Source organism: Betta splendens, chromosome 4, assembly GCF_900634795.4.
Source record: "Betta splendens chromosome 4, fBetSpl5.4, whole genome shotgun sequence".
Taxonomy (NCBI): domain Eukaryota; kingdom Metazoa; phylum Chordata; class Actinopteri; order Anabantiformes; family Osphronemidae; genus Betta; species Betta splendens.
Window position 1 is genome coordinate 27,623,789 of NC_040884.2, and position 11,549 is coordinate 27,635,337.

The following is an 11,549-nucleotide window of genomic DNA, read 5'->3' on the forward strand; positions in this document are numbered from 1 at the left end:
ACATTCAGCCTCTGACGAGTGGAGTGTTTCCTGGTCTCCACACATAATACTGAGGTTAAATTTAGGACACCCCCCCCACACACACACAGATGTCCTTGTACTTACATTGAAGTGAGGACTTGACATAATGCATTAACATAATGCCTTAATAACCATGACAGGTGACAGCTCTAATCCGAAGCAAAACTCAATTCTAACCTCAGCCCTAAAATCACATCTTGACCCTCAAACAGGCCTTTAAAGAAGTGAGGACTGGCCAAAATGAAAATTACGATTTTTGGTTCTCACTTCGATGCAAGTACAAGTACACACACACACACACACACACACACACACACACACACACACACACACACACACACACACACACACACACGCAATTACTGTAGCAGTGAAGAAAGAGAGTGTTTGCGTAGATAAATAGTTACACTTTAAACGTTTGAAAGGTGGATTGTTAAAATATTAAGTCCATTAGTGTCACAGAATTTAGAAATACGTGAGCAACAATGCCCTCTGCTGTGATAAAAGCGTAATCACGTGCGTTGGTTTCAACAATGGATCATTCATCAAAAGCAGTAACATATCCACTGAATATGAAACAAATGTGCTACAACGATCTGGTGTCTTTGAAGGAGACACGTCTCACCTGCATGTGGAGCATGGAAGCACGGAAGGAACGCAGTCTCATTTCCTCATGAATGGACAAGCGTGCCCCAGGCAGAGCTCTGCACTGGCAGAAAATATGCATGTGATCCACAAACACACACATTAACCGTCTTTATGGAACGGTACATACCCAGACAACCAGGTGGAGCCAGACACACACGAGCTTAACAAATCAGACAGATCATCTGAGACAATTAAATGAGGGAGAGCACAGAATATTTGACTACTGCGTTGCTGTATGTGTATTTATATTGAATCAGGGGTGAGGCCTGAGCATCAATTATTACAGCTATGAAGCAACCAGCAACCACCTACTTTTATGCGAGGATGAAGCTGAAGGATCACTTGATTTGCAGGGTTTTCAAGCTATAACCGCCACCACTAAGTGGTAGTAAAGCTCTAACTTTGCTTCCCCGATCTCTGCTCGGGTCTGACTTCCCTGAGAATCTGAGCATCTTGCAGGTTCTCAGACGGTGAGTCGACGGCCGACTGAATTCTGCAGCCCGAGATCCTGATGAAGATTTGTGACATTTGACAATAGTGCGCTGCTTTTCAGCATCCCACAGGTAGGAAGGCGCTAGATTAGCTTGTCAACCTGTCAGACTGATCGATGTGTTGCTCGGAGATAACAAGTTGTGATTTCTCTGTATTAAAAAGTGTCAGTTCACAAATAACTACCTAACCAAGCTAAACACAACTGTGTGTGTGTGTGTGTGTGTTGGGAGGGGAGGGGGGGTCAACACATGGGATTAGTCACATTATAAGACAACACATAGCCACATGCATCGATTTAACAGATACGCTTGTTTCTCTGACAGGTTTGGAGCAACTTTATCTCATTCTTGTCATGTGCCCCGAGCTTTCGAAGGCTGCTTCTACAAGGCTGTCACTCACATCGCTGGCAGCCGAGATTGACTCCTGTGATACACAGTAACAGTCTGACTAGTGAATCAACTCCTGTGGCATTTGGTGCCTGGAGGCAGGGAGGGGGAACGTGCCCCAGATTGTGCTTCTGAACTTTTCCAGGAAACCCAATGAAATTAATTCAACTTCGCAATAAAACACCGTAATTAACCGCATTAAGCAAACAATCATAATGATAAGGTGTGTGTTGATGATTAATTGCAGTTACTGTAAGCCAGGCTGCTCATCCCTCGTTTAACTGTGGGTGCTGTCTGCAGGGGGAGCTGAGGCCTGGCAGCAGCAGGAGGTAATGTGGAGTTCAGGAGAGTTGTTTCTTCAAATCCTATAAAAAGCTCAAATGATGTGTGTAATCATGTAACGTGTAGCTTACTGCAGCGGCTGGACTGTTTGGATGCTCCAGAGCTGGGAGACTTTACGTTTCTGTGGTCTGTGCATTGGGGAAAGGATTTGCAAATACTGTAACTTCCTCGTTGCCCTTTAAATTAAAGACTGATCCAGATGTGTGTCCTGTAGATGTGTGTAACACCACAAACATGACAACAATTCTCCAAGCGTCTGCCAACACATGGCTGATCGAGGTCCTGATTTAACCTACAGCTGACACCCATCCAGTCGTTTAAGAAGCAAACTGTGGGTTGATTGTCAGTCACGGTGCGCTGTGGTTGAACCAGTGGTTCTGCAGACATGGTTTTATCCAGTTATCAAGTCATCCTTGCAGGTAAATCGTCTTATGCTTGGGAACGAGTTGAACAACAGAAGGTGAAATATACTGGATTTGTTTTTTTGTAAATAACAACAGAAGAAAGTATGAATGGGGACTGAGGCGTGAGGAGAATCAAGTATTGGAGTTTGGCTATAACACAGTATATATTAATATGCTGCATAGGTTGCAGAATCAAAATCTGTGATGAATCACATTGCAGAACCTTCCAAAAAAGAACTGGGACTGAAATCACTGATGTAATTAAATTGTTTAAAATGACTTCATATTATTACATTTCAGGTTGGTGTGTGAATAACGCAGCGAGAGATCAGGAGATAGTTTTAATGGAGGTTTATTTAATCAGGCGAAGCCTCAGATTTCCCATGGTGCCTTTTGTCCACATCAGTCCTTGGGAGACGCTGGTTGGTTCAAGGGGACCTGAACAATCGTTGTTAGTTTAATGCGACTATCTGCAGCTGGTATCGGGGCATGAACCTACCGATTCCTACGCAACACTCACTGTATGTTTGCAACAATCGATTGCACAATTATCCATTATGTTAGTGAGCAAAGCAGGATGTGCTGCCTCACTGTTATTGTGTCTTACGGCCCTACGCGGCCCTGTAGTCTGCGGAGCCAGATAACAGGACCGGACCGTCCATTCACCAGTGATTTCTCATGAGGTCACTCAGCTGTTGGATAATAAAAGCAGCATGGGGGTCTGGGGGTGGTGTGTGTGTGTGTGTGTGTGTGTGTGTGTGTGTGTGTGTGTGTGTGTGTGTGTGTGTGTGTGTGTGTGTGTGTGTGTGTGTGAGACTGTGAGAAAGTATTAATCTTCAGGATGTTTTCCTCTCATGATAATAACATGATAACGTGGTTGTTTCCTTCCTTCAAAAGAAGAATACCCAACTGCAGTGAGTTCGCTTTATATCAAGGAAAAGACGAGTATCTGTGTCACTCGTACATCCGTGTGTGTGTGTGTGTAGGTGTGCATGCGTCTTTGGTGAATAATTCATTCACAAATGTTGTTGTCCCGGTCAAGCGCAGCTGTAGAGGAAGGAGACCCTCTCAGGTTATCCGTGCTCTCACCGGACATTCACATTAGTCCCCGGCTACGCTATGCCGCAGATGTGGGGTTTCACTGCAGCAGTGACAGAGTCACAACAAAGAGGGAAGAGTCCTTTGTGATGGTATTGTTCTTGAAGACGAGCTGAAGCATATTCAAAGAGAAAGTCAGAAAAACAACACGTTCAGTTAGATCATAGGTCACTCCGCCACAGCTGAGGAGGCACTGTGCCAAGCTGACCTCAAGACGCAAACACTCTGCAAGTAGTGGAACAATGTGCAAATGATTTTGTGAAAGCGATTTGCAGCAGGGAGAGAACAAACAGGAACTGAAACCATTGGAGAAGGAACAGATCTTAATAAAAAGCACCTCACCAACCTGAAGCCACATTAGCTTCGACACACTCTAATATTATTCATTCATATAATGTTCTCCATGTGTCTCAAAGGAAATGAAGGATTGAGATTAGCCTGCAATATAAAATTACCGCGTCAAATAAACACATCGAGGGAATAGAATTAGAGGAGGGAGAAGTGGTATTATATATATATATATTATATGCAGGAGAGAATAACATTAACAATGGCTCAGGTCTGTTCACATGGTAGAAACCTGAAACTGAAGCAGCTGGAAGGAATCCAGAAAAACACTAACTGGGTTAGAGAGAGTGTAAACACCAACGCAGAGGTTATCTGTGCCAGCAGATTATACACAGGCATGTTCCAGTGTAATCTGTGGAGTCCAGAGTTTACCAGTGGAACCAGTGGTAGATGGCGAGCGAGGGAAAGTAGCGATGCAGCTGGATTTGTTCAACTTCGTAAAAGTCTTGGTCTTTTAAAGGCTATTTTAAAGTTACAAGTTGTTCTCAAATAACAAATTGTAACGCAAATGCCAACATTTTCCTAAATCTGACCAAGCTGTTTTGCATCTAAACCTAATAAAACTGTGACATTCCAAGCCTAGTCCTCCATGCAGTATTCCAGAGGCTCAGGTTCCATGAGGTTAATTAGTTTGGACGTGTATCTCTTAATGATGTACCATATGATCCTGGTGTCGCTTTTTTGTTCTGCCTGTGAGCATTTATACATATGGTTCCACTGAGCAGGGTTGTAAGAATGGGAGAGAGAGAGGGAGAGAACGTGTGTGCATGTGGATGTTTATTTAGCTGCAAACAGCACAGACTGAAGGGGAAGGAAGACCAATATCCTCACTCTGAAAATAACGAATGCAGGAGCAGGATGTTTGGTGCACGCGACACAAGGTGAAGCAATAAAGACTTATAGTGCAGTAAAAAGTATGTTTAGCCTGAACACAAGTCTACATTTAACCTCTTAAGTCATCGGTTATAGTTTTGAAATAAAATGTATCTGGAATATTTAAATTCAGACCTTTCTTGAGTCCTCAGATGGGTTCCATAAAAAAACATTATGAAATGACCAAAGTAACATTAGAGCAAATTTTCAAAGCCTGATTCAATATTTGGAGAATCTGCTGCCTTTGCTCGTCACTGACCCCCAAACATCCTGTAGCGTTTCACACAGCTTTAACCAGTTATCCATAGAATAACAGTGAGTATCCTCGGGGCAGCCTGACTTCAGGCATATTAAGCCTAGAAACACCAACAATACGCTTACAAAAGCACAACAGCTGAACAGAAAATATTCACTTATGGCCCCCGAAATCATGTGCAGGTGAAGGAATCTGCTGGAATCCAGGCAGAATATCTGTGGATGCTGGAACGACAGCAGGAAGGATGAACCAGGCTCACACCCCCTCACGGCTGCTAATCATTTCCACAGTCGGGGTTGGCATGGAGGGACCTTTCGTGACACTGTCTCACATTCAAACCAGCCACTTGCTTTGAGCTGAGGCTGGCCACTAATCCCATTTAAATTAATAAAGCAGGCCTAAAGCCTCACAACACAGTTTAATTGAAGGTTTAGGAGGAGACGTGTTATCCAATAAAAGAAAAGTTGTTATCTTTTATTGATTTTGAAAGAATTTTCCTGACAACTCCTCGGACTCTTAAATTGAATAATTTGAACAAGTAAATGCTCTACGCAAGACCCATCCAGGATGGTCCACAAAAGAATCATCCAGATTACTGTTTGTATTTTCAGCAGAACTGAAAGATGTAGCAGGCATTTAGGACAGGGCCCTAGACATATGTGAAACAGATTAGCATCACTTCAGTGTCTTCCTCTTCTGATGTCCCGCGTGGTGTACCGCAAGGCTTCACTTTGGGACTTGAACTATTCTCCCTAAAACATATACACTGTTGTCAATTCACACTCTCTGTCCTCAAATGTCTGCACACATGCCAGGAATTAAAAACTGGTCTATGACCCAGTTTTAAGTGTAACAAACAACTACATTTTGTTGTCAGCAACATCTTCTACATTAGCAAAGATTAAACATTCTTTTCCTCTTGTGTTTCCACTTTAGATCTATGAAGAGACTCTTGCCTTTGAGACCCCATCATGTTACTCTGCTTTGGGTTGCCTGTTATGGCTAGAATCCTATTTTTGCATTTTAGTTTATCTAGTTTTGAAGTGGCTTGACTCATACTCACGATATATCAATCGAATAGAAACTAGACAACAAACAGAAATGTAATGTATTGCCTGTATGTGCTCCCAAGATTCCATCTTCTCTGCCTACAAATACAGATCCATCAGGCCCAGTATTTCTAATACACACAGGCATTCTTGGCCTTTTTACACTACTCTACTTCATAAGACATCTGGAGGCAAGGCGTGCGATCGCATGTCAAAAATGGATGCGGTGATGAAGAATTTATGTTGAAATCACCTTGGCATCCCAGACAACCCAGACGTGGCATCATATCAGGTATTATAGCCATATCTGAAAAAAGAAAGGTGGTAAAACTAGTGGGACCCTGCAGATAACTGTTCCCAAGTTGTGGCTCGTCTAACACTGATTTCATATTGTCTTAAATGCTGATTTTACTGTCGACACCTGTGGTTAATATCGTGATCAGTAGGACTGGTCTGTCTGCTGACAGCAGGGCTAGCAGTATTAGCCCCATCTCCTCCTGCCCTTGGGCAGCACACTACTTGTCAGCTGGGGTGAGTGTTTCTCACTTGTCCTTGACTATGACCAAAGGATTAAGACTAGTCATTAGTGGACTCTCTCCACATGTTGTCTGACTCCACTCACACCCAAGGACATTCACATGAATTTATGCCTGATTTTCCGGATTTGTACCACTGTTACCATTTCAGATCAGATGGCTGAGCAGAGCAGAGGGTAAATTCTGGTATTAACTATAACACAACTGTGATGGACCTTCGCTTACCTGTTTTTCTTGAGCACATGCAGACAGGTGGTCATTAAACCTATAATGACTAAATATCTGTCTGTCAACCTAATGGCTGCAGCGGATTCCTCCACTCACGCTTCAGTGAACTATGTTGACATACCAGACACATAGTTACAGCTGTCATGACAGGACGCTTGCTTGCAGGAGTATCTCAGTAAAACATCCTTTCAGCGTAATCGGCAGATTATCTTGTTTTGAGGTGATGTGGGCATGTATGACGGCACAACCATTTTGTTGTTGTGTATTTTATGTTTTCCATCTCTTTGGGAACTGTGCTGTATCATAATAGAGTTGTGCCTTTAAAGTGGTTACCATGGATTTAAACACACTTTCAGAAACCTCAGAGTAAATTATAAAAAACTTGGTTTGCCTCTACACATTCCTACCTCCTACCTCTTAAGCCAACAGCTTGGAGTTGAGCTACAGACATGGCGTTCAACTTCTTTTTGTTTGCCATGCACTGCCCCCTTGGAAAGCATCAGTCTGGTCATGGTGTGCTTCAATTCTGTGCACATACTGTATGTCATGACCACCTGAGCCTTGTCTGATGCATGATCTAGTTGAACCAATCAACAAGATCTGGGCTCCATTTAAGAGAACAAGGCTGAGGATTGTCTGTCGTCAACAAAGCCTGTTCAGGTTTAAAACACACTAGAAGCTGTGACCAGTCACAATGTCTGTAAATCCAGAGTTACTTCTCCAGTAATGTTCAACTGTTGAAAAAGACAATCAAAGGATTATGTTGCTGTTCAAAATATGCAAGTTGAGACATCTGAAACTAAGCTTTTGGGTGAAAAGCTACAGTATATCTATGACTCACAGCAGCGTATGCCCCCATGTGACATGTTTCTTAAGGAGGGTCTGACGTACAGAGAGGTTTAAAGCCAAACGATAATGCATCTACTGTATGACAACAGCGCTGCTTTGTGCTAGAAGAGTCCAGATGATGAACTGTCCCCAGACCAGTTTCAAATATGTGGTGCATCTTAAGACATCCCTTCATCAGACAAGAATTGGACAACATTCCTTTCTTTTCATGTAAACGTTTGTTTTTTATGTTCCACTGTGAACAAACTGTGGGTTCGTGAGATCGTTACATTCTGTTGTCTACAATAAATGCACAAAAAAACAGTTGTTTCCGGGATTTGATTTAGAAAAACAAGTTTATAAGAGTCATATGTAGTAAAATTTGAGGCCAGGAGCTGCTCGAATAGATCATCTGACTGCAGACAACCTGGATACCTGACTCCAGGGCATGTTGTCCCACGTTTCTATCTCTACGCCATCCGTGATGGTGCCGAGGGATCATAACTACAGTCTGTTCAGAGCGCTCGCCACCTGAGTCACTGCGACATATGCTGAAATGAAATGTCCTACATATGTTTAACAACATCATAAAATAAACATGAGGATCTTTGAAACAACTGTATTTAACAGCAACAGACTGTGTTGGAACCTTTACAGTCAGACACTCAAAATCAACAAACAGTGCTTGGCTCCAGTGATTTGGAGTCGCATGAATCCAGTCGAATGAATAAATATGTAAATAAGGGAAATTCCAGATTATTGTAAAAAAGAAACTAGTTTATGGGAAAGAGAGCTAAGAGAAGATGTGTTGTTCAGACGACCTGATTGGATTGTTGATGTTTGTACATTTACATAAATGAATCCTGTGATATTTGAACTCACCAACACACAGAAATTAGACGTACCGTTGCTGTTAAATCAAGATAAGACAGTGAAGCGTGCAATAAAAGGGAACGTTGAGCCAGCGTCAGGAGCCGAGCTCCAGATTAAAATGAACCCAATACCTTCCCTTTGTCAGGCCCGAAGCACCACTTCAATATTTAATGAGCAGACAGGCGATCTCCCTTTGACCAGTGGAATGTTTCCTGCGTGCGGGAAAACGCTCCCGTTTACCCTTCGTGCTGCATGTTACGTGTTCATCTGCGTCAGCGCTCGGATTTGCAGTTGACAACAGAGCCTTTGGAGCCGTTTGAACTTTTACTGTATTGTTGTGTGATTGGTTTATGTGCATATTAAAAAAAAACGGCTGCTATGGGTTACCATGGTTACCTTTTTTGTGTTCTGGTGTAAACATTGCATCGTGAGTAGACGAATAGGCCCCCGGAGCTGGTCGGCATCTTCAGGTGTGGTGAAACAAGGCAAGATTAAGCTCAGCGAGGCCCCCAGGGCCCGGGGCCAACACGCTGACATGGCCCCAACACACTCCCATGCTCACATCAAAGAGCTGCCTGTGACGGTTGCGTCGCCTCGGGTCACCTTCTTATGAGCCAACAGGTGGCGTCAGGGAAGAATTCGTAGACTGTCCACTGCATCGTGACTAATTTCTTCTCTCGTGCAGGGATTAAAAGATGAATAGCCACTCAGAGATCGGATCTCTTCTTCAATACAGCGTGTTGACTGAAAAGAAGTGTTCACATACACCTCAGTTTATGATCAATACTCTGTTTGGTTCATCCTTTGGTTTCACCCACTGGTGTAAGCCTCACCAGTGTTCCCAGTGACCCTGCTCTAATCTCCACTATCTACAGTGTGCAATATTCAGTCCTGTTATTATGGCCTGTCCTGCAGTTATTGCATTCGTGCCATGAACCTGCTAAACCCTCTTAACCCCCCTCCGTCAAACTGTGGCGTTCAGCCTGAAACCTTCCAGGCTTTATGGAATATGGCGTGTATTGAAGTAAAATTGCAAAAGGATTTTAAACCGTATGTGGGTTTATAGTGGAGCCTGTTACAGGATCTCTTTTCCTCATGTGCCGGTTTTGTTAGACTTGTTGCCTTTTTATTGGCTTTCTTCATCACTATGGCTACAGAATAGTTCTCCCTTCAGCTCCTCACTACTAACCCAGAAAACACAGGCCTGATCCCAGGAGCGAGGCCTGAAATTCACCAGGATTTAAGGAAGACGGAGGTAGGGAACAAACTCTGCTTTTCCCCAAAAACATGTCACAAATTAGTTTGTCGAATAACTGTTGCCCAGTGTTCAAATGGCAGCCATCTGCTGGAGGCCTGAGCGTAGCCTGCTACTGACCTGACTTTGGGAACAGAAGGTTCCCTCTCAGCATAAGGAAGTGCAGTGTACCTTAGATAAAATGTTGCCCACTCCCCATATCAGGCACACACACACACACACACACACACACACACACACACAACCTCGGCGCCCTTCTGCATGCACGCCGCCTTTCCTCGCTCGCCCATCTCTCCCTCTCTGTGGTCTGTGCCTACGAGCCTCTGGCTCGCGGCCCACAGCGGGACCCCTCTCTCAGGGTGCACGCAGGAGGGCGTGTTTCCGGAGCAGCTTGAGCAAATGTGGGAAGTGGTGGTGACCCCAAAAGTGCCTCACAGTGTCACCTGTGTCGCCTTGAGCCCAGCGCACCGTTTCTGACTACATAAAGCGTTCATGTCGCCTCTTTTCATCAGCCGTTTGTGTATGGAATGACTTATGGAAAGTAGTTTGGTTTATGCAGAGCAGCGAGTGTGACAATGCTACTATTCAGCCCAGGAAGACCGTGGGAGTGGGAATGAGTTCTGCTGTACTGTACATCAAGACAAGACTTTTTTTTCAGCCAAAGACTTGATGTTATCTCCACTACATAGCTGCCTTCAAAAAAAATCACTCGGAGCTTGAACATCACATGGTGAGTACGGCATGAAGCATCACATGATGCCAAGGAAAAACATTGTGATGTGGTCAAAGAAGGTAATTTATTAGACGCCCCGGAGGAGAACTGTTCAATGTCCCTTTCTCTTAATAAAGCGGAGATTAGTGAAGCTGGAGGCGAAGGAGTTTCAACAGGATTCATAATTCCTGGAACGCAGCAATGCAGACAATCAGAAACCAGACAAAGTCGCGTTCCTGTCAAGACGGGCTGTTCCTAATCTCTGTACCGGCCGACGAGCAACGACTGTCCTGCCTCTTTCTCATCTGGAGATTAAACACAGGAGGAGGTGTTTCATATAAAACGGCCAGATTTACCACCAACAGTGTCGGAAAAGGGGGGGGGGGAGTGACATCTTATCAAATTTACAACCAAAGCAAGGAACCACAGCGAGTTGTGCAACTTCAGCCGCCACATATTGACAGGGAACGCACACACACAAAAAACGGCTTTACAGCTCAAGCTCTTGTTTGTCTTACAAGCACATGCATTCTTTCAAAGCAGCCCAGACAATGGTTGTGCTGTGTAACATTAAATAAACACTAAATTTTACTGGCGGGATCTCGTGGGCATTTTTATATTGTGGTGTTGATCTTTTGCACAGCATGTTCGGCCTTTTGAGCCTGAAACTCAGCATCGTTTCCACTTTGAACGTTGGTTGGTACAGTAGAATGACAGAAACAATGACAGACTCTGTATTGCCACAGCTCAATTAGCATTAGCTTCAGGAAATCAACCGTCAGTTTCTTAGACAAATAAAAAGATGCAACCCAATCCTGAGGGCAAAATGACACCAGATTTAGTTACTACATATGTAGCCGTGTGAAAGTCTGGTTGAGTTTCTGACAGATCTTACTCACAGTCAAGTCTGAGTATGACACGTTTACACTCAACCACTCTGCTCCAATGGTGGGATTTCCTGCCCGGGTCTTATCAGTTAGATTGTCAAACAATGGACTCTGCCCACGCAGAATTTGCTGCTGTCCTCCTCGTGGCTTTCCCCTCGCAGCCAGATGTCCTGCTCTGGGCCCCGGCCAACGGACTCGGGAGTCTGAGCAGGAAGAGCGACAGCGCGTCACCCCATTACTCCACTTTACATTAGCGTGTGGCTCTGCCCCACGAGATCCACTTACAGCGGCTTCCATTTCGCAGCAGAGCGGA